This window comes from Rhinatrema bivittatum, unplaced genomic scaffold (assembly GCF_901001135.1).
Source record: "Rhinatrema bivittatum unplaced genomic scaffold, aRhiBiv1.1, whole genome shotgun sequence".
In the NCBI taxonomy this organism is placed as follows: Eukaryota; Metazoa; Chordata; class Amphibia; order Gymnophiona; family Rhinatrematidae; genus Rhinatrema; species Rhinatrema bivittatum.
The window spans coordinates 9,218-35,345 of NW_021821536.1; the positions used below are offsets into that span (position 1 = coordinate 9,218).

Below are 26,128 nucleotides of genomic sequence, written 5' to 3' on the forward strand. Positions count from 1 at the left end.
CCTTGAGGGTTCAGGGGCCGGGTCATCCGGTGCGTATGGACCCGCTCGGGGAGCAGCCTGCATTGTGACAAAGGCATGAATCCCCTTGAATAATTCCACCCAGGAGAGCGAAGCAGGATCTGGTCTGAGGGGTACCAGGTCCCTCGGGGTCCCCGGCTGCTCACTGCTGCCTGCTAGGTCCGGGGTGTTCCCTAAGGAACTGGCAAGTACACTGGGCTGTGACCGGTCCTGACCCGGAACTCCCAAGGCCTCTTCACATTGGGCACATAGGGAGTCTGCTTCCTCGCTCTGTGTGGCTCTGAGGTTGCATGCCGAGCAGGGGCTCATGCCTGATGCTGGAGGGGCCGGCTCCGCTGCCGCATGGGCTCTCTGACACTCCATGTGTGCCTGGCGTATCAGCGGGCGCCTATGAACGCGCACCTACCAATGTGCGCCCTACCATCGTGCGCCTATCACGCGGGTGACAATCCAGGCAGGAAAATGGCGATCTCCGTGGCAGATTGCCACACAGGCAGACTCTGCGAACCCTCGCTTCCTCTGAGACCAACAAGTAAAGATGTACGCCTTACCTTGTCTTCGGTGCTTCCCGGTTGCGACCCGGGCAGTCTCCGGCTGCGGGGGGAGAGGGTGAGTACAGTCACCGCCGCGCTCAAGGAAGTGCACCTGCTGCCTCTGGGCCGCGCCCAAACTCGTCTTGCTCGGGGGCCAAGTCCACGCCGGAACCGAGGCTTGCCTCTATGCTGCCCCCGAGACTTCTCACTCGGGAGCTAGGTCCCTGCCGTGATCCGGCCACCAGACCGAGGCCCTTACCTCCGAGGGACCACGGAAAATCGCCTTGGGAAACTCAACTGGAGGAGGGACCGACTGGTATCACCGCAGGAGTGTGGGCTCGTCTTCAGGTAGGTTTCTTCTATGAATTTAGTTGTGTAGAATTTGGAAACACGCTCAGCGAGCGTGAGGTAGCTCCAAACTGCTTTGGAGACGGAAATTACTGAATTGCTACACTTCCTGTGGGGGTATATGTACTATGTGCTGATGTCAGATCCGTCTCCAACTGCTAGCACGAGCACACTATACCCACTTGTTTTGAGTCCATCTGCTACACGCTAGGAAAATAGGTAATATTCCTTTCAGAAAAAGGTCTGAGGTAATAAGGGCTACAGACTATCCTCTTCAAACAGAATAATGTGGATTTGGTACACTACATGACTAGAAAACTCTAAAAATTTCTTCTGCTCAATTGCACTTGCTTGCCAGAGAAAAGACGAATCTGGTCTTTTCTATTTGGACCCATAAATGATAAATTACAGTGCCTTATAAAAATCTTCACACCCTTGTGTACAAAACAAAATGCATTTTTCACTTTCATCATGAAAGATCAATTATAGAAATACTGTAAATGTAATCAGGGAAAAAAAGTGTAAAAAGTCTTGACTACATATAGCTTCACGTCCTTTGTCATAGCAAAATCCACTAGAGAAGTATCTCAATTTCTAAACGTATAGCCTTCTAAAACACTGAAAGTTCTCTCATGCAGTCAGTATTTGGCGGATTCTCTTGGAGTCTACATATTGGAAGAAATTTCCAAAGAGGCAAACTTACGTTAACAGAAAATATACATCATAGCACTAATATAAACAACCCCAAACTGCTCAAAAAACTGTATACAAACAAGAGGAACAAGTGTGAATGAAAAATATAAACCTACTTTTTTAAATGAGCAGGTCCAACTGGATCTGTGTAAACAGGCTCAATTTTCTTATTATGCTTTTGTGCATATTCATTGAGTAACGTGATATATCTGCTTGGATTAAGTAATGATGATGGGTGCAATGCTCCTTGTAATGGCGATACTGTCCCTGCAGCTGTAGAAGCATATTCATTCTACAAAATGAAAACAGTTTTTAAAAAACATTTAGTTTATTTTTTTGCATCTTTTAGTAAAGTTCACAGAATTCAGTTTATAGCGACACAAGAGCAGAGATATACATGCCAAACGTCATTAATATGGAAACATAAAGAATTGGAAAGCAGTACTAAGATAAATAGAGAAACATTATATTGTAATGTACTTTCTGAATACATTTCTGGAAATTAGAGCTCACTAAATTAATATACTTAGTGGGGTAGATTTTCAAAGGGTTAAGCGAGTAACCCCCGAAAACCTATCCCAAACCACCCCCCCCTGGTGCGCTGAGCCTATCTTGCATAGGCTGCTGGCGCGCGCAAAGCCATGGGACGCACGTAAGTCCCGGGGCTTGCCTGGGGGGGCGTGTTGTGGCCGGCGAGTCATCGGGGGGCGTGTTTTGGGGGGCGTGTCGCGGCAGGCACGTCATCGGGGGCGTTCCGGGGGAGTCGCCCTGGCCTCCGGACCAGCCCCGGACCGGACCATGGCGTGCCGGCGGCCGGCCCAGCACGCGCAAGTTACGCTTGCCTCGGGCAGTCGTAACTTGTGCAACAAAGGTAGTGGGTGGAGGGAAAGGAGGCAGGCTGCGCGGCTTGGCGCGCGCAGGCTGCCGATTTTGGGCAGCCTTGCGCGCTCCGACCCCGGATTTTAACAGTACGCACGCGCGCAGTTTTATAAAATCTGCCCCTTAGTGAATTATTAAAGGAGTTACGTGTGTAAAATTATATACACACATAAATAGTCTGTACTCGAGTACATGTTATTTTATAAACATCAAAAATATGTGCATGCGAAAGTGAAAATGTGCACATTTACACACGTAAAAAAGGGGTGTTCCAAGATGAGGCGAATTATGCGAATAAGTTGCTTTTTTAATGAGAATTATGCTCATACATTTGGCAACTTATTCATGCAATTTTACACCTATTAATTATTTTACGCAATTGATATCAGATTCATATGTTATCAAGTAGTGGTTGGGCAGAAAATCTGGGTGAACTAGAGGGAGTTCAAGCTGAAGAACTAGGATGACATGGATAAGGACTGGGTGAACTGATGGAGGAATTAGAAAACTAGTGATTTCAATTATGTGCAAATATTTTAAAATATACTGACAACATGTATAAATCGTTTTGCATGAGCAAGCTGTATATTTTTTCACATGTAAAGTATATGCATGTATGTTTCTAAAATAGGTAGCAAAAATACGTGCTTTCAATGCATTGCACATAACCAGACATACACAGATTTTATACTATGTGTATATCTGATACGCACAGGTCTATTGTAGACTTCTATACATCCACACGCATATATGGGATTACACTGAGTTTTTTTAAAATGTATCCTCATACCTTTTATTAAACTTCTAAAATATATCTGCGGAGGTACTATATCCAGTTATCGTATTATGTTATTGTACAACTATGTTCTTTATCTGTGAAGTTGCTATGTTTGTATAGCACAGTTGTTATTCATTGTTGTGCAATATGACAAAAACCCAATAAAGATATTGGAAAAAAAAACTTCTAAAATATTCCAAAATGGTAAATACACTACCTTCACAATTTCTGCTCTTGCCATGGATTGTCAATTGACAATCAGAATAAACAGCTGAAGACAGTCAATTTGGATTAATGTGGCTGATTGGTTCCTTTGACCTAAAATTCTACATCTACACAGATGACAGTCAGCTCCTTCTAACTATGGACTCTGACCAGTCAACAGCTACTTTTAGGCTCCATACCGCCTTAAGAGGTGACAGGAGGGTTTGTAGGTGTCTGCAAAGATGTCCACGGGTATTTCAAACTCTTTCAAAGGGGATGGGTTTTGACGCATACTGCCCTTTAAAAACGATGGCGGCCCCATGCAAAGTGGGCTGCCATTGCGCATTTTTGTGGCCTCTGCCATATTCTTGTTTAACACAAGATTTTCCATGATAATATCGCAGCTATATCAATGCAATATTTTGTCAGGGAGGGACAAAATATTCCAGAACCACCCCACCCACAATATTTTGCCCCCCTGCGATAAAATATCACAACTTAATAAATTTCCCCCTTAGTTTGACATCTAAATGACAGGTAAGGGCAGGTAATTGTATGTACATGATGCTCACAATTTTGCATGAAATAGTTCAACTGTTTAAATTTTCTGCCCATCTACAGCTTCTGATACAGTGACTTGAATGAAATGCAAACATCCAGTACATCATGTACACTTCTATGATGAATAAAACAACAAAATTGATTTGTGATCTCTGGACTGCAATTCCCGCACTCAAAAAATCAGTTCCATACACTGTCAAGGAGCAGCAGCATGCTTGCAAAAGAGATAAGGCTGTTACTAAGGCATGGACTACTAAGATATATTTATAAAATGGTTGAAAGAAATCAAGCATTTCAATTTGCCACAGACTAATATTTGACCATGATGAAAATCATTTACTGTAGTCACATTACAATGTTAAAGTAGCTTGAACAATGCTTCAAGACATCTGAGGGTAATTTTCAAAGGCAATTCCACAGAGAACTGCAGAAAACACTCATTATAAAATACTGCGAGTAGGTTTACCCAGACTGATTGGAGGTGTTCCTGAAGGCACATAGATTGTGTTTGAAATCTTATAAATAAATGTTTAATCAATAATACAAAGAAAAATACCTTTGCACAGAATCATCACAAGAGTTTTAAACATCCAAATAAATTTAAATAACAGAAATATGCCATTTGAGAATCTTTCTCCCATTATATCGTTCAACAAACGAGGGGAGTAGGAAAAAGAAAAGAGGAGTAAAGAACATTAATTAAAAAGGAAAAAGTATTAACACATGCATTTACCTAGTTCAACTTTACAAATGGACAAATTAGCTTAAAGCTCTAGGATGGTAGGTGCACATTCCCAGTCCTTCCATCTAAGAAAAACCTAAGTTGCACTGGGAGGGAAAAAAAAACCCCAAAACAATCTGCATTTAACTTCACTTTATATTTACAAGAGTATCTGATAAGGAAGGACACACTTAAAGCCTGAATTTCTTGGCTCATTCTTTTCTGTGTAACTCTAGCCAGGTCTGGATAGATCTTGATGTGTTCTCCCAAAAATGTGTCATTAATATGTTGAACTTTTTTTTTCAGGCACATAGATTTTCCTGAAAAATGTGTGCGCACATAATAGCAGGTGCAGTTGGTAGGATAATTTTCAAAGCAAATTTATGCTCTTACACATATTTTTAAAACCTAATTTAGGTGATTTGTTTCAAAATTATTCCCATAATGTCTAGCTTTTCTTACACTTAAAATAAGACTTTTTAAAATAAAGTAAAAAGTATTGAAAGTAAACATTTTATTTTTAAAAGCAAAATCTGAGGAGGTTTTTTTGACAAAGAAACTTTTTTTTTTTTTTTTTATAAATGCAGTAGCACTTTCCAGATGAGCACTGCAGGATTTTCGTGAACTTCCCAGATGATAAAGGTATAAATCCACCACAGATCAACATACAATTGTTTTAGTTACTTGACTGGTTATGACTTTTTCCTTTGAATATGCAGTTCACTCACCATGCTTTCAAGAGTAGTATGTTATTTTGCAAGTTTTTCCAAGAACAATGAGTCACTTTGTTTTTTGCTTGTATTTGATTTGATCTTCAGCAACTCTTGTCATTCAGAACAATTCCACAGATAAACCTAAAGCAAATAAAATATGGAGACAATGAAAACACTCAAAATGTTGCAAACCTGGTTCAAGAATTTACTCAAATATTTATTTGGTTTTCTAGATGTAATTTGTCTGTCAACCCAGTGATGTAAGAATTCTATAGTGAATCACTCATCCAACAGAATATGACAGTATCTTTCAAACTTGCATGCAGGCACACTTTGGCGCATGTGCATCAGCGCACACCCAGATAAGTGGCCATTTTATAACTTGCACGCACATAAAATAACCTAGCCGTGCGCACAGGTGTGCCTAGGCATGCAAACCCTGATTCTACCACGAAAGTCAGGGTATTTTATAATGGGCGCGTATCCACACCATTGCTAGCTTCCCCAGTTCATCGAACAGTTCGCCCAATTAAGAGCTAGGTATTCCAAACCTCCCTCGTTTAATAACCTGCACTCCCCCAGTTACCCCACACCCTTTAAACCTGGAATAAAAAATTTATTTATTTATTTATTTATTTACTCGGCAGTTGACTTGGACATGCACCGGGACACGTACGTATTTACACACAAATCTCTTGGCTGTGCCCCAAAACGCTCACCCCCACCCAGACCACACCCCTTTTTGAAATCAAGCGAGATGTGCACGCAGTCAGAGATACACGCTCATCTGGGCAGCTTTTAAAATTCGGTGGGTGAAAGCAAGCCCGACTTGTACAAGCATCTCCCAATTTTGGCATGTGTCAACCTTTTAAAATTCACCTTTTAAGGAGCCTATGCAATAAAAATTGCACTAAATAAAAGTTATCATCTGTGTGCTAAAAAAATGAACATGCAATTTAAAATGGAGAAATTATTTACCTGATAATTTCGTTTTCCTTAGTGTAGACAGATGGACTCAGGATCAATGGGTATAGTGTACTCCTGATAGCAGTTGGAGATGGATCAGATTTCAATCTGACGTCAGCACTAGTACATATACTGCTGCAGGAAGTGCAGCTCTTCAGTATTCTCCTCGAAAAGCATTGTGGATATATGTGTGACTGACTAATTTGATAACTTGTGTAACTTCATAATTTGAATAACTCTATTAACTTTATAACTTGGTTAAATTGATTAACTTGAATCGGTTGAATTGGCTATAGCTGGAGACTGCCAGTACCCTCAACCGGGAAACGTGGACACCCAGTAGGGTGAGTGCCCTAGATGAAGGAAAGCATGGCTTACCCTTGATTCCCTTGCTCTCAGAGCTGTCCCCCGAGGCTTTCATGAGTAACGGCAGCCGTGGGTGGGATGCTGAGTCCATCCATCTACACTAAACGAAATTATCAGGTAAGTAATTTCTCCATTTCCTAGCGTGTAGCAGAGGGACACAGGACCAATGGGATGTATAAAAGCTACTCCTGAACTAGGTGGGAGGCTGCCTGTGACCCACTTAGTACTGCCCTTGCGAATGCTGTGTCCTCCCGAGCCTGAACATCCAGGCGGTAAAACCTGGAGAAGGTATGAATGGAGGACCATGTTGCCGCCCTGCAGATCTCGGCGGGTGACAGCATCTTGGTTTCTGCCCAGGACACTGCCTGGGCCATAGTAGAATGGGCCTTGATTTGTAGAGGCTGCGGCTTGCCTGCGTCTACGTAGGCCGCCTTGATGACTTCCTTGATCCAGCGGGCTATGGTTGCTCGTGAGGCCGCTTCCCCTTGCTTCTTCCCGCTGTGAAGGACGAACAGGTGGTCTGTCTTTCGTATGGATTCTGACATTTCCAGATATCTGGCCAGGAGTCTGCTGATGTTGAGGTGGCAAAGACTTTGGGCCTCTTCTGAATTCTTATGTTCATCTGGCGATGGTAGTGAGATGGTCTGGTTAAGGTGGAAGTGAGATATCACTTTGGGGAGAAACGAGGGAACCATGCGCAACTGGATGGTTCCAGGGGTGAGCCTGAGGAACGGCTCACGACAGGACAGTGCTTGTAGCTTGGATATGCGATGGGCTGAACAGACTGCCAGCAGGAAAGCTATTTCCAATGTTAACAGTCGGAGAGACAAGCCTCGGAGGGGTCTGAACGAGGCTCTTGCTAAGAAATCCAGGACCAGATTGAGGTTCCAAACAGGTACCGGCCACTTTAGGGGTGGTCGGATGTGTTTAACTCTTTTCAGGAAGCGGGAGACATCCGGGTGAGAGGCTATGCTCTTGGCGCTGTAGCATGATAATGCTGCCACCTGTACCTTGATGGAGTTGAGGGACAATCCCTTCTGTAGGCCGTTTTGTAGGAATTCCAAGATCGCGAGCCTCGCACCAGGCTTCGAATACTCTCCACACCTTTACGTATGTTAGAGATGTGGAGAATTTGTGTGCTTGGAGTAGGATGTCGATTACAGCTCCCGAGTATCCGTTCTTTCTCAGGCGAGCCCTCTCAATGGCCAGACCGTAAAAGAGAATCGAGCTGAGTCCTCGTGGAGGATCGGTCCCTGTTGGAGCAGGTCTCTGTGTGGAGGCAGTGGCAGGGGGTTTCCTGTCAGTAATCTCCGCATGTCTGTGTACCATGGTCTTCTTGGCCAGTCCGGGGCCACAAGAAGTACCTGTCCCCTGTGTAGACTTATCTTGTGAATGATAGCGCTTAGTAGGGGCCACTGTGGGAAGGCCATGTCTGAACCAGGGTATCGATGCCTTGGGACTGAGACTCCCGTCTGCGGCTGAAGTAACTGGGCACTTGGGGGTTGGACCAGTTTGCCAGAAAGTCCATGGTTGGTGTTCCCCAACTGTTCACTATCAGTTGGAACGCTGTGGTCGACAGCTTCCATTCTCCTGGGTCTAGACTTTCTCTGCTGAGGTAATCCGCCGTGATGTTGTCTTTCCCGGCGATGTGGACGGCCGAGATCTCCTGGAGGTTCCCTTCCGCCCACGACATTAGGGGGTCTATTTCCAGGGACACCTGTTGGTTTCTGGTTCCTCCCTGACGGTTGATGTATGCCACTGTTGTGGCATTGTCCAACATTACCCTGACCGCTTTGTTTCGGAGTCTGTGACCAAACCGTAGGCAGGCTAGTCTGACTGCCCTGGCTTCTAAGCGATTGATGTTCCACCCAGACTCTTCTGCGTTCCACTACCTTGGGCGGTTAGCTCTTCGCAGTGTGCTCCCCATCCTCGTAGGCTGGCATCCGTGGTGAGCAGGATCCAGGTCGGTGAGGATTCTGAACCGTTACTTGTTCCCTGGCTCAGGTGGCCTTCCTGTAACCACCACCGTACCTGGGTTTGGACTTTGCCCGGGAGCGGTAGACGTACGGTGTAGTTCTGAGATAGTGGGCTCCATCGCGATAGGAGTGAGCGCTGTAAGGGCCTCAAATGAGCTCGTGCTCATGGCACTACTTCCAGCGTGGATGCCATGAGACCGAGAACTTGTAGGTAATCCCATGCTGTGGGGCGATGTTCGCTCAGCAGGATTCGTAACTGGAGTGTCAGGATGACCTTGTCTTCCCTGGTGTCAAATCAGACTCCTAAGTATTCGAGGGTCTGTGAGGGTTGCAGACAGCTCTTGTTTGTGTTGATCACCCATCCGAGACTCTCCAGTAGGGTCTGGACTCTGCTGGTTTCCTGGCGACTTTCCTCTGGGGATTTCGCCCTGATCAACCAATCATCTAGGTAATGGTGTACGAGGATTGCTTCCTTCCTCAGTGTTGCCGCCGCCACCACCACTATTATCTTGGTGAACGTCCGGGGTGCTGTGGCTAACCTGAAGGGTAATGCCCGGAACTGGTAGTAACGGTTCAGAATTTTGAAGCGAAGGAAGAGCTGATCTTCTTCATGGATCGGAATGTGTAGATAGGCTTCCGACAGATCCAGGGATGTGAGGAATTCTCCCGGTTGTATCGCCCTTATTACGGAGCAAGGGTTTCCATGTGGAAGTGGGGGATCCTCAGGTGGCGGTTGACTGACTTGAGGTCCAGGATGGGCCTGAACGTTCCCTCTTTCTTGGGGACGATGGAATAGTGTCCAATATTTATTTGTTGCGGAGGCACTGGGGTTATGGCCTCTAGGGCCAGTAATCTGGTCAGAGTCACCTCCACTGCCACCCTCTTGGAGGGGTGGTGGCAGGGGGAGTCCACAAACTTGTCCAGAGGGGTTCGGAGGAAGCCTAGATAGTACCCCTCTCGAATGATGGTTAGGACCCACTTGTCCGAAGTTATCCCCACCCACCTTTGGTAGAATAGGGCAAGTCTGCCCCCTATGGCTTCTTCCTTTGGACGGGTCAGCTGATTCTCATTGTGGGGTGCGGCGGGAGCCGGGGCCCGAGCCGGTTCCCCTTTTGTTGTGCTTGTTCCGAAAGGACTGGTTCCTGCCTGCAGGACGAGGCGAATGATAAAAGTTTTTGTATGGATTGAAGCGCTGCGAACCTCTGCCCCTGGAAGATCGGGGGAAGGGTCATTGGTGTTTCTTATTTCTGTCCTCCGGTAGTCGCGGCAATGGGGACTTGCCCTATTTGTTAGCCAGTTTCTCTAGTTCGCTACCGAACAGGAGGGATCCCTTGAAGGGCATCCTTGTGAGTCGCGTTTTGGAAGATGCGTCGGCCGACCAGCTTCGGAGCCAGAGTTGCCTCCTGGCTGCCACAGCTGATGACACTCCTCTCGCCGCTGTGCGCACCAGATCGGAAGCAGCATCCGCAAGGAATGATACTGCTGGTTCCATGGCTTCCCCCAGGGGTGTTGCTCCTGGTCTGTGATAGGCAGGCACTTGTCACCACGGTGCAGCAGGCCCCTATTTGTAGGGACATAGCAGCGACATAGAAGTGATATAGAAACATAGAAGTGACGGCAGAAGAAGACCAACGGCCCATCCAGTCTGCCCAGCAAGCTACGCAGTTTATCCATTTTTTTTTTCCCCTTTTTTTCCCTCCCACCCGTCTCTATTGGCTTCCAGCACCCTCCGGCCCCAATTCCCTTCCACCCTTCCACCAATGCAGAGAGCAGCGCCATCCTAGTGAACATCCAGCTCAATCAGGGGTAGCAACTGCCGCAACCAGCAGGCCACACCCCTGCCCCTTACCCACCCCTGTTTTGTTTGCTTGTTTGTTTTTCTTTTGTTTTTTGAGATGGCAGCCCTCCATCCTTCCGCTCCGTGAAGGTGGAACACCAACCACTGGCCACTGGCATCCCGCTCCGTGAATGCCTCTGTGGCTACTGCCGCTCCGTGCAGTGTTTTGTTGCATGAAAGTGGAACACCAACTACTGGCCACTGGCATCCCGCTCCGTGAATACCTCAGTGGCTACTGCCGCTCCGTGAAGTGTTTTGCTGCCTGAAGGTGGAACACCAACTACTGGCCACTGGCATCCCGCTCCGTGAATGCCTCAGTGGCTACTGCCGCTCCGTGCAGTGTTTGCTGCCTCCTCTCTATTTATGCCCATCAAACATCAAAGGATTGTTTTAGGATGTATTCCAGAAGTCGGTCATGAGCATCTTTGAGCGCTGCACCTCCCTCCACTGGGATGGTGTTGCACTTCGAGACCACGCAGACCATGGCATCCACTTTTGGGCATGTCAGAAGGTCTTTGGCCGCCGGGTCCAGAGGGTACATGGCTGCCATAGCCCTCCATTCCAGGTCAATTAGTTGCTGGACGGCCTGTAACAAAGGGAAATGGCAGGAAGTCTGGCGGAGTCCCTCTAGCAGGGATTCGTCTTAGGTTCCCCTGAAGCGCTTGTGCCCGGAATAGCAAGCTCCTTCAGGCTGTAGGTGACCAGGTTTGGGAGCATGTCCTTGGTGAAGAAGCGTCTCATGGTCCGGTGAGGCTCTGTCCCCGGGGGGAGTTCCCCCTCATCTAGGGGCTCTGATTCCTCTTCAGAGTTATCCGTGTCCCCGTAGGTGGGACATCTGGGCGGTGGAAACATTTGTCTGGGTCTAGAGAGGCCTGGGACATGAAGGTCTTCTGGTGGAGGCTGTGGCTGTTTTGCCGGAGGCTCTGTCTGCATGTGAATGAAGGCCTTTAAAGAATTCCACACATGAGATGGATGCTGGGTCCAAGCTAGGGGGCGCTTAGTCCCTGGGGGACTTCATTTGAGGGAGAGTCTCGCTGGAATTTGCTAGGTCCAGGGTGCTCATTGAGGAGCTAGTACTCGGCCCTAGGTGAGACTGGCCCTGGGCTGGATCTCCCAGGGCCTCCTTATTTATTTATTTAAAGTTTCTGTATACCGACATTCGTTAAGAAAACATCACATCGGTTTCCATAGAACAATAAGTATCCAACAGGGCTTTACAGTGAAACTGATAATAGAAACTGGGTAGAGGGGTGGGGGGGTGGAGGGGGGGAGGGAGCGGGAAACCAAGGTTATGCTGTACAAATAGGTAAACGCAAAAACATAGTTAAATACAAGTATAGATTTTGCACAATAAAATACTAGAAGGGGAGAGTTAAGAAAAGGAGTTTTCGGTCATGGACCTAGGGGGCGAGGGGAGGGGCAGGGGGTGGAGGAGGGGTGATGGAGAGTAGGAGTGATAAGAAGAGGGGGCTCATGCGTAGGATCGTGTGAACAGCCAGGTCTTGAGGTTCTGTCTGAATTTCTTAGTGCAGGTTTCAAGGCGTAGGTGGGTGGGCATAGAGTTCCATAAGGAGGGTCCAGTTTGGTGGCTGTTAGATGGAAGAGTTTGGGGGAAGGTGTGTGAATGTTTGCGGTGTAGGGTGTTCTGGTGGGTCTGGAGGAGGAACGGATGTGTAAACAGTCTGAGAACCAGAGCATGCCTGGATTGTGGATGGCTTTGTGAATAAGGGTGAGGGTTTTAAATTGAATTCTGGCTGTGATGGGGAGCCAATGAAGTTGTTTGAGAATATTTTTTTTATTTATTTTATTTATTTCGGTTTTTTATATACCGGCATTCGAGACCGCAGTCACATCATGCTGGTTCACATAAAACAAGGAGTGCATAATAAACATAAACTCTCAAGTGTACATGCCTCGTTTAATTTGTATATAAGTTCCTTTGCATACTTAACCCTAACTTGAATGCAAAAAGTTGTAATTCTGCTGTTGACTCTCTCTTCCTTTGTATTTTGTATATTACCCAGTTAGCCCCTCCCTTGTTCATTGTAATTTCCTTTCTCAGTTGACTGTAAACCGACATGATGTGTCCTACGAATGCCGGTATAAAAAAGTGTTAAAATAAAATAAATAAACTAGAACAGTGGAGCGGAAAAGGCAGTTACATGTAACAGGGTGACTAGAACTTGGCGAAGAAGGAAGAAAAAGGACAGGTTACTAATTAATAATGGCTAATTATAGTAGAGATAGTTAACAATGGTGTAAATGAAGATGAGTGTTGAAGTTGAGGTGTTATAGGTGTGTGAGGTGAATAGGTGTGATGTGTTCTTTTCTGTGGGTGCCTGTTAATATTGCACTGGATGCACAGGGCGTTGGCCTCTTCATTTTGTGCGGCTCTGAAATAGCATGCTGGGCAGAGGCCTTGAGCCTTGATCTCAGTTTCCGGTGGTGGCATGGGTATAGGCGCGTAAATCTTTAAGCGCTTAAGTGCGTCGAAGATGTGCGTGCGGGTTGTGTGCGCGCAGGTGTGTGCCCGGCCCAGTAAGCACGTGCTGCGCGCGTATCTTATGCGCACGGCCCTTGTGTGTGTAACTTTATGCACGCGGCTCTTGTGCATGTATCTTATGCGCACATGTAATTTTGTGCGCCTAGAGAGCCTTGTGCGCCCAGGTCGAAGCGGCGGACAGAGAGGCAAATAGGGCCAAGATGGCGACGGCGACCACGCGGGCAATATGGCGACCACTTCGGAGGGTCTCCATGTGGGGGGGAATCTAACCGGGGCCTGGCCCTGCTAGGGTGGATCAACCCGGCGGCACTGGTCCCAGCCGGCGACCTGTGCGACTCCTCGAACCTCGGAGACCAGAGTCTATGCTGAAGATTTCTACCTTACCTTGTCTTCAGCATTTCCCGGTTTCGTTCCCCCGGCTGCGGGGGGAGAGGGCAAATACCTTCACCGCCACGCTCGAGGGTGCACCCGCTGCCTCTCAGCCGCACCCTAGATCGGGGGCTAGGTCCTCGCTGCGAATCAGCCGCCGGACCGGGGCTTACCTCCGAGGGACCACGGAAATCACCTCGGGAATTCTCAACTGGGGGAGGGACCCGAGGGTATCACCGCAGGAGAGCGGGGCTCGTCTGTAGAAGTAGGTTTTCTTCCGAATTTGGGTGTTCTCCGTTGAATTTGTTCTAACGCTGTGAGAGCGTGCAGATAGTCCCTAACTGCTATGGAGATGGAAAATACTGAAGAGCTGCACTTCCTGCAGGGGTATATGTACTAGGGCTGATGTCAGACTGAAATCTGATCCGTCTCCAACTGCTATCAGGAGTACTCTATACCCATTGGTCCTGAGTCCATCCTTTTATGGGATGACATACTAGGAAATGTCAGTTAACAAATGATGCAAACAGATTTATTGTATGCACACTAAAAAATGTTTAGTATAACAGGGATTAAAAGGAGCTGGACAAGTTCCTTAAAGAAAAGTCCATAAGTAATTAGCCAGGTAGACTTGGGAACACCATTGCTTATGCCTGGAAGTGAGCAGCAGGGAATGGATCTACTCTTTGGAATTTCCTGGGTACCTGTGGGCGTAACTCAGAAGAACTGAGTTAGCCAAATAAGTTATCCGGCTATCTCTGATCTTAAAGTCTTGTCATCCCATAAAAGGATACACTCACCACATCCAAATGGGCTCAGAAAGGCAGACACATCACACCCAGAGAAACAGCACATTCAGACAAAGAGAGGCATAGGCACACTCGGACAAACACAGAGTAACATATACATACCACATCCAGACACAAGGACACATCACAATGACAAAAGCAGAAAGAAAGATGTAGAGAAACACAGATATCCCAGACACAGACACTGCACACCTAGAGACACAGAGACAGATACTCCATACCAATCCACACAGAAACACACACTATAGTCAAAGAGAGACACAGATACCCCATAACCAGACAGGGATTTGAAAACAAAGAGTGCAGCAATAATATAAGAAAAACAGAAATGACAGCAGAAAAGAACCAAACAGTCCGGCCAGTCTGCCCAGCAAATTTATGGTAGTATCTGCTGCTCCATTCAAGTCATCCCCATTTCACTTTCCCAGATCATCAAAGTTAGGGCCCTTGTTGGTTGCTGTTTGAATCCAATTCCCCTTTACTTCTTGCCACTGAAGCAGAGAGCAATGTTGGAGTTGCATCAAAAGTATCAGGCTTATTGCCAAACCAGAAAGTTACTCCCATGCATTCTTTTCTTTGTTTCCATCCTCTAGCCTTTAAGGATCCACAATATTTATACCTTGCTCCTTTGAAATCTTTCACTGTTTTTGTCTTCACCACTTCCTCCGGAAGGGCATTACAGGCAGCCACCACCCTTTCTGTGAAGAAATATTTCCTAACGTTGGTTGAGTCTTCCTATAGTTTTGTGACCCCTAGTTCTACTTACTTCTTTCCAATAGAAAAGGTTTGTTGTTGATTGTGCATCATTAAAACCTTTCAGGTATCTGAAGGTCTGTATCATATCTCTCCTGCACCTCCTCTCCTCCAGGGTATATATATTTAGGTCCTTCAACCTCTTCTCATAAGTCATTTGATGGTGATCGCCCACCATTTTGGTTGCCCTTCTCTGGACTACCTCTATCCTGTCTCTATCCCTTTTGAGATACAGTCTCCAGAACTGAACACAGTACTCCACATGAGGCCTCACCAAGGACCTGTACAAGGGGATTATCACCTCCTTTTTCTTACTGGTTATTCCTCTCTATGAAGCCCAGCATTCTTCTGGCTTTAGCAACCACCTTGTCACATTGCTTCGCCATCTTTAAATCACTAGACACTATCACCCCAGGGTCCCTCTCTTGCTCCATGCACAACAGTCCTTCACCCCCATCACATACAGTTCTTTTGGATTACCACACTCCAGATGCATGATTCTGCACTTCTTGGCATTGAATCCCAGCTGCCATATCTTCATCCACTGTTCAAGCTTCCTTAAATTTATTTTATTTATATTTATTTATTTTTATTTTTTATATACCGAAATTCTTGTAAGGATACAAATCAATCCGGTTTACATAAAACTAGGATGCCAACGGGCTTAAGGAAAGCCAAAGGTTTACATGAAACAGTTTAAACAGAACGCTTCCATAGAACAATGAGGAGGTAACTCTCTTTGGGTAATATAGGACAGACCCAGGGCTATGATTAAATTGACTTAAAACGATTAAGAAATATACAATACAAAATAAATAAATTAAATTAAAATGAATCCAAATAATAAATAGAATAGAATGAGTACAACTACAGTTGTAACTATTATACATCGAAGGAAGATGTTGCAAATATGAAACAGAATAGTTACAGGTTAAATGTTTAAATTATACAGTATTTAAATATACAAATATACGGAGAAGGAGGCTGAATAAAGTTTGACAAATGAACAAAGTAGTGGAGAGAAACGCATGAGGCAGGGGAGTAAACAAGATATCAAAATGAAGTAAGTGAAGTAATAGTAATAAATCAAGTCTTATTTTCTCTACTCCTTACGGCATGTCCACTCTGTTGCAGATCTTAGTATCATTTGCAAATAGAAAAACTTTACTTTCTATCCCTTACGCAATGTCGCTCACAAAGATATTGAACAGAACTGGACCCAACACCATTCCTTGTGACACTCCACTTAACACTGTTTTCTCTTCAGTGTAGTTTCCATTTACCATTACACGCTGTCTTCTATCCGTCAACGAGTTTGTAATCCATGCTACCACCTTGGCGTTCACTCCCAAACTTCTCATTTTATTCACAAGCCTCCTATGCGGTACCGAATCAAAAGCTTTGCTGAAATCCAAGTAGATCACATCGAGCGCTCTTCCTCAATCCAATTCTTTAATCACTCAATCAAAAAAATCAGATTTGTCCTCAGGACCTTCCCCTAGTGAATCCATGCTCCCTTGGGTCCAGCAATCCTCCTGACTGTAGACAGTTCACTATCCTTTCCCTCAGCAGATTCTGAATTAGTGATGGATTCGGTCAAACGCGCCAAGGCGGCGGTATCTGTCTCCAACTATGACCATTGGTCTACCTGGTGGGAACAACTGGTAAACTGGCTCACATCCTTAGGGGAAATTGGCAGGGGTATCTTGTGGTTTGCTCTGGTCCTTCTTATGGTTGTGTTAGTAGTGTGTATGTGTTTGTCTACCTGTTTATTGTTTATGGGCCCAAACAACGTCTCCTATCACCTTGAACACGATCAACATCCAGGGGTCAAGTATGTCACAGAACCTCTATGCTTCCCTTGATACAGCAGCTTCCCTTGAAAGGGACCTCCTCAGGATGAGTCATGTTGATAATGACGGGTAAGATCAGAGTACGCCCTCTGACAACCTAAGACAGTCGCATGGCCCTGATGGTGATGATTGTCCCAATCATCAAGAGGGAAATGAGGATTTAGGTTATTTGTCAATTGCTGCTTTAAGAAAACTGCCCCATGTTGACTAATAATTGACATAAAAAGGTCATGGTCAGCCCAGAGACAGAGAAACAGAGGCTGTGCAATAGTGTGGAAAAGAATGGCATGAGACTGCAGAGTGAATGTGAGATAAGAAGGTGCCAATATGGGAAGCTACAAGAACAAAAAGATATCTAAGAGGCGCATGAAGGAAAAGTACCAGCAAATGTAGGGGATGAGAGAGGGGAGGAGGGAAACATGTGGGAGTCATGTTTAACAGTGTATAAAAGACTAATGCAAATTCAAAACGATGAATTAACTGGCATTGCTCAGAAAGCAGTTCATTCTGTAAACTGTTTACTCCCTTGAGGAAACACAATCTTGTTTCCTTCGGTTTCCGCTATCAAGTTTTGTATGTATAAAAAAAACAAACCTGCCAGTGATTATAGATCTCTAAGCTACTTAATAAATGTTATGTTTTGAAACTGAAAAGCTGTTTCATCACTGGATTTGTGCCCTGTCTGGGGAGGAAACCAGGCAGGGATAAGTTTCAGTATTAACAAGGTGATGAGGGCCACGTGGCATGAGTGTATGTGTGAGTGCAGAATGACAGCGCATAGAAGGGTCTGTGATGTGTGAATTGGAGCCTGAATGAGGGTGTGTGTGACAGAGGGATTTTGTAAGGATATGTGTGTGTGTGAGAGGGAGCCCATGTGAAGGAGTGTGTGTGTGTGTGCAACAGAGATAAGAAGCCTGTGCGAGGGAGTCTGTGTGTGTGAGATAGAGAGCGAGAGAGAGAGATGGAGCCTGTGTGAGAGTATGTGGGGGTGTATGCATGAGACAGGGAGCCTGTGTGAGGGTGTGTGTGGTGTGAGAGAAGGACAGACCGAGCCTGTGTGAGGGGGTATATGTGCAAGAGATAGGAAACCTGTGGAAGAGGGTGTGTGTGCGCATGTGTGAAAGAGAGGGACAGAGTGAGCCTGTGTGAGGGGGTGCGAGAGAGTGAGTCTATGTGAGACAGGGACAGAGGGAGCCCTTGTGAGGAGTATGTGTGTGTGTGTGTGTGTGTGAGGGTCAGTTGAGCCTGTGTATGGGGTTATGTGTGTGAGAGGCACAGATTAAGCCTGTGTGAGGGGCTTTTGAGAGAGAGGTCAAACTCTGGGAGTGGAGAAATGATAGAGAGTGGAGGGGTTAAGAGCCTGAGAGGGCAGAATGAAAGGGGTCTGGCCAGGGGAGTAGGGAGAGAGATTGGAAGAGTGCACTTCTAGGGGAATTCTGCTCAAAATATTTAAGACTGCATCTTTGGGTAATAACTTTTCTGCATTACATTTTAAGTGAATTACTCAAAGACTGATGTATATTGTGTTATTTTAACCAATATAAAATTTTCAGAATTTTGCAGAATTTTAAAATTGTTTGTTTGGAATCCCCCCAGGAAAACTCTATGATCTCCTCTCTTCCTACATCCAGATAGATCCCTTACCTTCCTTCTTCCCCAGACCCAATGTAAGAGAATAGTTGGGGGCAGAGTTGGAAGCAGTTTGCATGCCCCCCCCCCCAACCAAAAAGGCATTCCGCTGCTCCTCCCTACAAGTAACCCCCTCCATAGTCTCTCACAAACTCCACCAAACAATTCCCATGGCCCTCTCTTTCCTGTTCATCTTCTCCTAGTCGATGATGCAGGCACCACCCTGTCTTCTTTCTGCATTGCATGGCTCTCACATAGTGTGAGCTGCATGATGCAAAAAAACACCTGTGCTGTTCTCAAAGTCTTGAAGAACAGTATGGGAGTTTGGGTATCACGCAGCTCACATTCTGGAAATTACACTGTGCAGGAAGAAGAAAGCTATTCCAGGATGGCAATTAGGGAAGTAGGAGTGGTTTCTTTTTCATTACTACCCTTTTACACTTTTTGGGAGAATTGGAAAATTTTGGCCAAAAAATAAATATCATGCCACAAAATAAATGTGCCATTCCAGAAGCACATAAATGTATGCAGGGCATTTGATCAATAGAGATTTGTTAAAAAAATAAAAAGTTGATCCTGCCCTTTATATTTTTCATTTTAATTGTTAAAGATCTAGAAGAAAGACAAGATAAGGGAGATATGATGGAGACATTTAAATATCTCCAAGGTTTCCATGCAAAGGAGGCAAGCCTCTTTCAAAAGAAAGGAGGTTCTAGAATAGTAGTTCTCAACCTTTTTTCTATCAGGGCACACCTGAGAGATTAAGCACACATGCATGACACATTGAACACATGACTATCATGGGACTTATATAAACATATACTCTGCATCCACAGAAGTTTCCCTAACAATGCTTCCTAACAATGAGTGCAGAGCAGAACTAAGACATTTCCCTGTACAACTCACCATACAAAAAAGATATTCTGATTCTGGTGACGTCTCAATAACAACATCACAAACTCCCTCTACTACCAGGTACACTGTAAAATAATACAAAACCTGGAAACAAACAAACAAACCCCACTCTGTACATGTTTATCAAACCTGCCATACTGAAGCAGCACTAACTCCACGAAATAAAAGGGAGCAGTTCACCACCAATGCAATATCATATTGAGAAAATACAACAAATAAGACTGATACAAATCCCTGCTTGCTAGTAAAGCACCTCATCTCAGTCACACACACATACAGAATAGACAGACCTACCTTCACCTAATTTAGAATAAAATTCCTCAAATTACAATTGCAGAAACAAAAACTGGAATGGAAACCCCAAGAAGACCTGTATGCAGTGCAAAACTGGAGAACTAGAAACAGAAATATATTTCCTCCTACATTAAACAAAGTTCAAAGATAGAAGAAATGCATATTCTCAAAACAGACATATGGCCCTTGTACCCAGTCACTCCCCTCCATGCCCCCATTACCCCTCATTTCTCCCAACTACTCAATCATCCTTTCACATGCTCATATCCCTGTCCAACATTTCTGACACCCTCCATCGCTTCACCCTCTTCCCTGTGCCTCCTCAACTCTCCCTACCCTTCCCTCTCCCCTACCCAGCATACCTCTGACCACCTCTTTCCCACCCCTTCCTGCATCCCCTGACCTCCCTTCTCCCCCAACCCAGCAGGCCCCACACCTCCATCTCTCCTCCCTGCCCAGCAGCCCCCAGCCCTTTTTCCATCTCTCCCTACCCAGCAACCCCAACCTCCTTTTCCCCACCCTCCCTACCCAGCAACCCCAACCTCCTTTTCCCCACCCTTTCTTACCCAGCAGATGCCTGATTCCCTATCTGCCAAGGCCTTCCTGCCCAGCACCATTTCCCCATCCTCCTGGTTCCCAGCCAGCATAAGCCTTCAGTCCAATCCAGAGTCTCCCTCCCACTTTACCAGCAGCAGTTGGGGAGAGCAAGAAGCACTGAGGAGAGGAAGAAGATGAGGGCAGCAGAAGTCAGAAGTGGATCTACAGAGCACGCATCTTTCTTCCTCATGCTCCTGCTTTCATGTCCAGGCTCCATGGGGCAAAGAGAGAATCAGCAGCCTCACTGCCAAGCCAGGCAGAGGAAGATAGTTGGTGTCCTGCCAGGCCCATATGAACAAGAGTTGGTGATATCTCACACTGATATGAGTGAAAGAGAAGGGAATAACCTCCCACTGGGTCAGGAAAAGAAGGAAGCAAAAGCAGCTTCCTCTCATACCCAATAAAGGAGAAATCAGCCAACTCCTTTCCACACAGATAAGGAAAGAGCAGCCTTCTGCTGTGTTTGCGACACACCTTACGAGATCTCACGACACACTAGTGTGTCCCAACACACCTGTTGAGAAACACTGCTCTACAACAAGGAGAGTGAAAGGGGGTAGACTCATGAGTAATCTTAGGAAATATTTTTTTACAGAGAGGATAGAAGATGCTTGGAACAGCCTCCCAGTGGATGTGTTGGAGACAAAATACATTTCTGACTTCAAGAAAGCACAGGATAAACACAGAGGAGCCAATGCAATAAAGTGTGCTCAGCCTATTGCACAGGTTTTTTTGCAGTTGGACGCACCTTTTGGATGTGCTAGACTAGCTCCCGATGCATCACATGTAAACTATATGTAAATTAGGCTATTAGTTATTACACACACACACACACACACCCCGATGCAGAAAATCGCTGGGCGCCCAACGCACACTTTTTAATGGGGCAAATTTAACTCCAGCCCCAGAGCTGGCATTAAATCAATCCACAACTCAAGGGCTTAGAAGAAATTTTTAAAAAGTGTCCTGTGTGGTTGCTACCTTTATTCTTAAACACCTATTGCTTGCAGTGTTTAAGAATAAAGGTATGTTATACGGCTTGATGAAAAAAAATTCTGGCTCCAGGCCGATTTCGCCCCTTGCTATTGTGCGTATATATATTGGGCTTCCAGAAATCAACCTGAAGCAGGATAACATGTATGCTCATATTGAGCACTCATTGCAATTGTGGGCGCAGTCATGTCTCCTGGGTGCCCAATGAATTTGAGCATTAGGGACACATAATTCATCCCTAGGAGCCGATGCAATATTAGTCGCGGAAAGCGAGCGCTGAATTTTCAGCACCCACTTTCTTAACGCACGCGCCTGCAAGGAGGCGCCATGCAATATGCAACCTTAGCGCCTCCTTCCTAACACGACCCCACGGTTACCGGCAGTCTGCCGGTTATGAAAACCAACAAAGAGCATATCGGCGTCAGTCTTCAAAGCGGCCGGCAAAGGGTTTTTTTCTTTTTTTTTTTTAACTTATAAAAAAGTACAGAAAAGCATTTTTTTCTGCTTTTCTATACTTTTTTTCAGTGCGCTCAGCTATTAACGCCTGCTCCAGGCAGCGTTAATAGCTGAGCGCAAAATGTGCGTCTGAGACATGAGGCATTTGCATGCGATGAGCGCTAACTCATTCACTTCGCATCGGAAGTGCGTTAAATAGGCGCTAATCCTCCTATTGCATTAGGGGGTGGATTAGCACCTATTTAACCCGCGTTTGACAACGGGTTAAACAGTGCGCTTGGCTGAGCACACTGTATCGCATCGGTCCCCTAGTGTGACCTTTTTAATGCAGCAGCTCATTAAAATAGAGCATCGGATGCCAAAGAGATATGGCTGTGCATGCGTTAGGAAAACAGGCACTCAATACAAGTCCCCATTTTAACACGTCTTGTGCACTGGCCCTAGAGGATCTCTGAGGGAGTGATGGGAATTGTAAACTTAAATTAGTTGAGAGGATGGGCAGACTAGATAGGCCATTGCTGCGCCCAGTCGCAGACGGCTGCAACCTCTGTTGCTTGCCTCCTTTTTCCCTGCACCAGTGATTCTGGGGAAGATGGCGACCTCTGCCTCCACACGCCAACCTCCCCAGGACGGCATGGGCGATCCCATCCGCCATCTTGAGTCAGAGTTCCAATAAGGAGTAGAAGAATTCTCCAGGCAGGAAGGCCCTCCGAGAAGCGGATAGCCGTAACGCGACAAGGCCCCCGAGAAGCGGGTACCTAAAGCGTTCAAGTCAGGAACTCAGCAATCAATAGTGAGAAGCGAAGCGTCTCCGAGGTAGTGGAATTCAGCAGGAAGGAAGTCCTTGCTAACTCGTAGGAAGCAAAGTCCGAAGGGCTTAAATACACTGGAGGGTGACGTCATGCGGAGGGGACGCCCCCCCCCCCCCCCCCCCCCCCCCCCCCCCCCCCGAGGCCTCTCTTATTCATGTCATGGTGGGAACCTCGGGGGCGTCCCCCTCCGCATGACGTCACTCGCCAGTGAATTTAAGCCCTTCGGACTTTGCTTCCTACGAGTTAGCAAGGACTTCCTTCCTGCTGAATTCCACTAACTCGGAGACGCTTCGCTTCTCACTATTGATTCCTGAGTTCCTGACTTGAACGCTTTAGGTACCCGCTCCTCGGGGGGCCTTGTCGCGTTACGGCTATCTGCTCCTCGGAGGGCCTTCCTGCCTGGAGAATCCTTCTACTCCTAACTGGAACTTGACCTTGTTCAGCCTTGTGAGTACGCTCCTCTGCTACCATCTCTTGCTGACGGAACCTCCGGCGTATCCCACGCTTTGGGCCACTACCGAGCCTCGCTGCAGCATATCACATTCTTCACTTCGGAGTGAGTACCTACATCTACCCAGCTCTACTGACTTTCTACACCTCTCCTCACCTACTGCACAGATTCTCGGTGTACCCCGCTCTGCGGGCCACTACCGGATCTACTATTTAAGAGGTATCATCTTGAGGAGAATCTCCCCGGCGTACCCTGCTCTGCGGGCCACTACCGAAGACATCATCAGGGGCAACATCTCCACTACGAGCTGTATCCTACACTTCTCCATTGCTGTATAATAAAACATCACTTCTCTCTATGTCCTTCACTGCTGAGGCCACGCCTATCGTGGAGAGTCCTCACAGGGCTCCTTCCTGTGGGTGGAGTCAGCTCTCATCACGATCCAGGGTTCAGAACCATACCAAAATCTAACAGCCATATGGTCTGTTGCATGTTTCTATTCCAAATAGCCACCTCCTTCAAGGCCCAAACATCATATCTCCTGATACTGACATTCCTTGAAGACAGTGGTGGGACATCAACTGCTTTAAAATATGACCAAGCCAATATGTACACCTCCACAAATGGTAAATAAAGGTCAAGCCACAGTATGATTGCATCAAGGTCCTTATGATTAAGAAAAACAGAGGAAAATTAAAATAATCTTGAAATATAAGACTTTTGAAGTTGATATAGCAAAACATTCTGACTTGACAAGAAACTCAGAGACCTAAGTTTATTAACTCATTATGAGCCACAAAAATTATAGTCGCCTTCTGATCACCCATGGAACTTTCCCTCCCTTCAACCCCCCTCCCCCCTTTTCCAGTATCACTGGAATGCCTTTTATATTTCACTTATATTAGAATGTCATGTTTTGCTCATTGTAGTCTGACCTTAGGAAGGGCGTATTAAATCCAAAAAGTAAAAAAATATTTAGTCCAATTAAAATGTAACAACACCTTACTTGTCTTATTTATTTATTTATTTATTTAACAATTTTTATATACCGGCATTCGTAGGACACATCATGTCGGTTCACAATTAACTGAGAAAGGAAATTACAATGAACGAGGATAGAGAGAGTTAACGATATTACAATGAACTAGGAACAAGGATAGAGAGAGTCAACGAGCAGGGATACAACTTTGTAAAAGAACTGGATGAAGATTATCCATGTTAAGAGTAGATATGCATCAGGATGTTAAGGATGCATGTACACTTAAGAACTTAACATATGAACTTATTTACAGTATTAATGTTAAATGCAGGGGCAGGGAGAGGGGAGAGGGGGAGCGAGGAGGGGAAAGGAGAGGAGGGGGTAGGGGTATAGGAGATCGTTAAGGCAATGGCACTTTCAAGGAAAGGCTTTGTTAAACTTTTGTTTCTATAGACAAGAACTGAATTTTTAACTATAGGCTTTGCAGCTGACAGGAGTATTAATGAAGTCGTGCAAAATAACGGGTGCCCCCCGGGAACTTTCCTTTCCCTCTCCGTACCCTGCAGCCCGGCTACACCCACATAAACCCTCTGACCCTCCTTGGCTACACTGCCAAGGAACTGGTGCAACCGCACCCTCGCGACAATTAAAAGACGTGGCTTTAAAACATAAAAACAGTGGAAAGCTTATGCTCAATGCTCACGCGCGAGATTGTGGACCGAGCTGCTTACCTACTTATTCTCGCTGTCTCTACGGCCAACCATCTGCAGCTGGGACCGGGGCTCGCGCTGCCCTCCGCCGCCGCTTGCTCGCGCCAGACCACGCCTACTTCCCTGGAGTCCGCAGTTTCGATTCCTCTGACTAGGAGGGACGAGACTGGGGTACAACTTAACTTTCGTTTTCCCACTCCGGGAGTTGCTCGGCTGTCTACGTGATGGGAGGAGACGTCGTCGAATTGAAAATAACGTGGTTGATGAGCATTTACGTGAAATACTTGTTCATGTTAGGAATATGGTACACTTAAATGCAGCCCTAGGTTCTCAAACGAGTCTCAACCGCCATGGTCGGGGGATTCTCCGATGGCAGCAGGGAGGATAAGACCTTAAAAAGGTGAATTTACAAAGCGTTGCGCACATAAAAATTAGCACAATAAAGATCTTCCTTATGAATGTTGGTGTGATAGAGTTGTTTTGTTTTGTTTTTTACAAATGTATTAGGACCAGATGGAGGGGGTGGAATGGGAGGGGTTGGTTAATCGTAGGTAGGCCAGAGGTGGTTATCCAAACCCGAGTTTGTTGTGTAAAGCACCATAACCTTAAACTGGACACGCCAGACAATTGGGAGCCAGTGAAGGTCAATCAGCACGGGGTAATCTACGATTTCATATTCAGTCCAGTTTAGAATTTGTAACAACTAAAGCCTGGAGAGCGTATGCAGGTAGTCCATAATATCAGGAATGACGATAGCTGGGCATAATTATAATCTGTACCACAAAGTTTTGAATGGTTTAAGAGTGGTTTTTAAGAGCGAAGTAAATTAATCTTATAATAGCTAGCCTTAAATCTGCTGCATCCGCAAATCTAAAATTACTTCTAAGCTCTTTGCCTGCTCAACAATAGATATAGCAGCATTGTCAAATATAAAAGAAGAGGGCACAGCAAACTTCTCTGACCTCTGCAAGACCATCTTTTCACTTTTATTCAAATTCAATACTAATTTATTTTGAATCATCCAATTCTTTTCTACCCAGAGGCAAGCAGCAATAGTGGTAAATCTAGGAGACCGTGAAGCCGATAGCAGAACAAAGCATTGAATAGCATCAGCAGTATCCATGTGCTTTCGGACCGACAGCCTTGCAGTACATGGATACAGGATAAGGTTGCAAGGGGTTTATTAGAGATGTAAAAACAAATAGTTCCTAATTGACAGCATAGGAGATTATATAAAGATTTACTTTACAAAAAAAGGATAAGGCTTGTATCTAATCCAAAGGTGCAGTCCAGGTCTTTACACAGTGATTCTTTCCAGTGATAGTACGAACACAGTTTGACAAGACTTCACAATACAGTTCAATACCGTATTTTCCGGTGTATAAGACGACTGGGCGTATAAGACCACCCCC

The 26,128-nt window shown here is 45.7% G+C and overlaps 1 long non-coding RNA gene across 1 annotated transcript; it reads right to left on the reverse strand.

The window, feature by feature from the left end:
• Positions 1-1,859: 1,859 nt before the first annotated feature.
• On the reverse strand, positions 1,860-25,013 carry LOC115082722. The gene is made up of 3 exons (XR_003854234.1): positions 24,738-25,013; positions 5,464-5,589; positions 1,860-1,884 (listed from the first exon to the last, which is right to left on the reverse strand). It is a non-coding gene; the product is annotated as an uncharacterized LOC115082722 (long non-coding RNA).
• Positions 25,014-26,128: the final 1,115 nt, after the last annotated feature.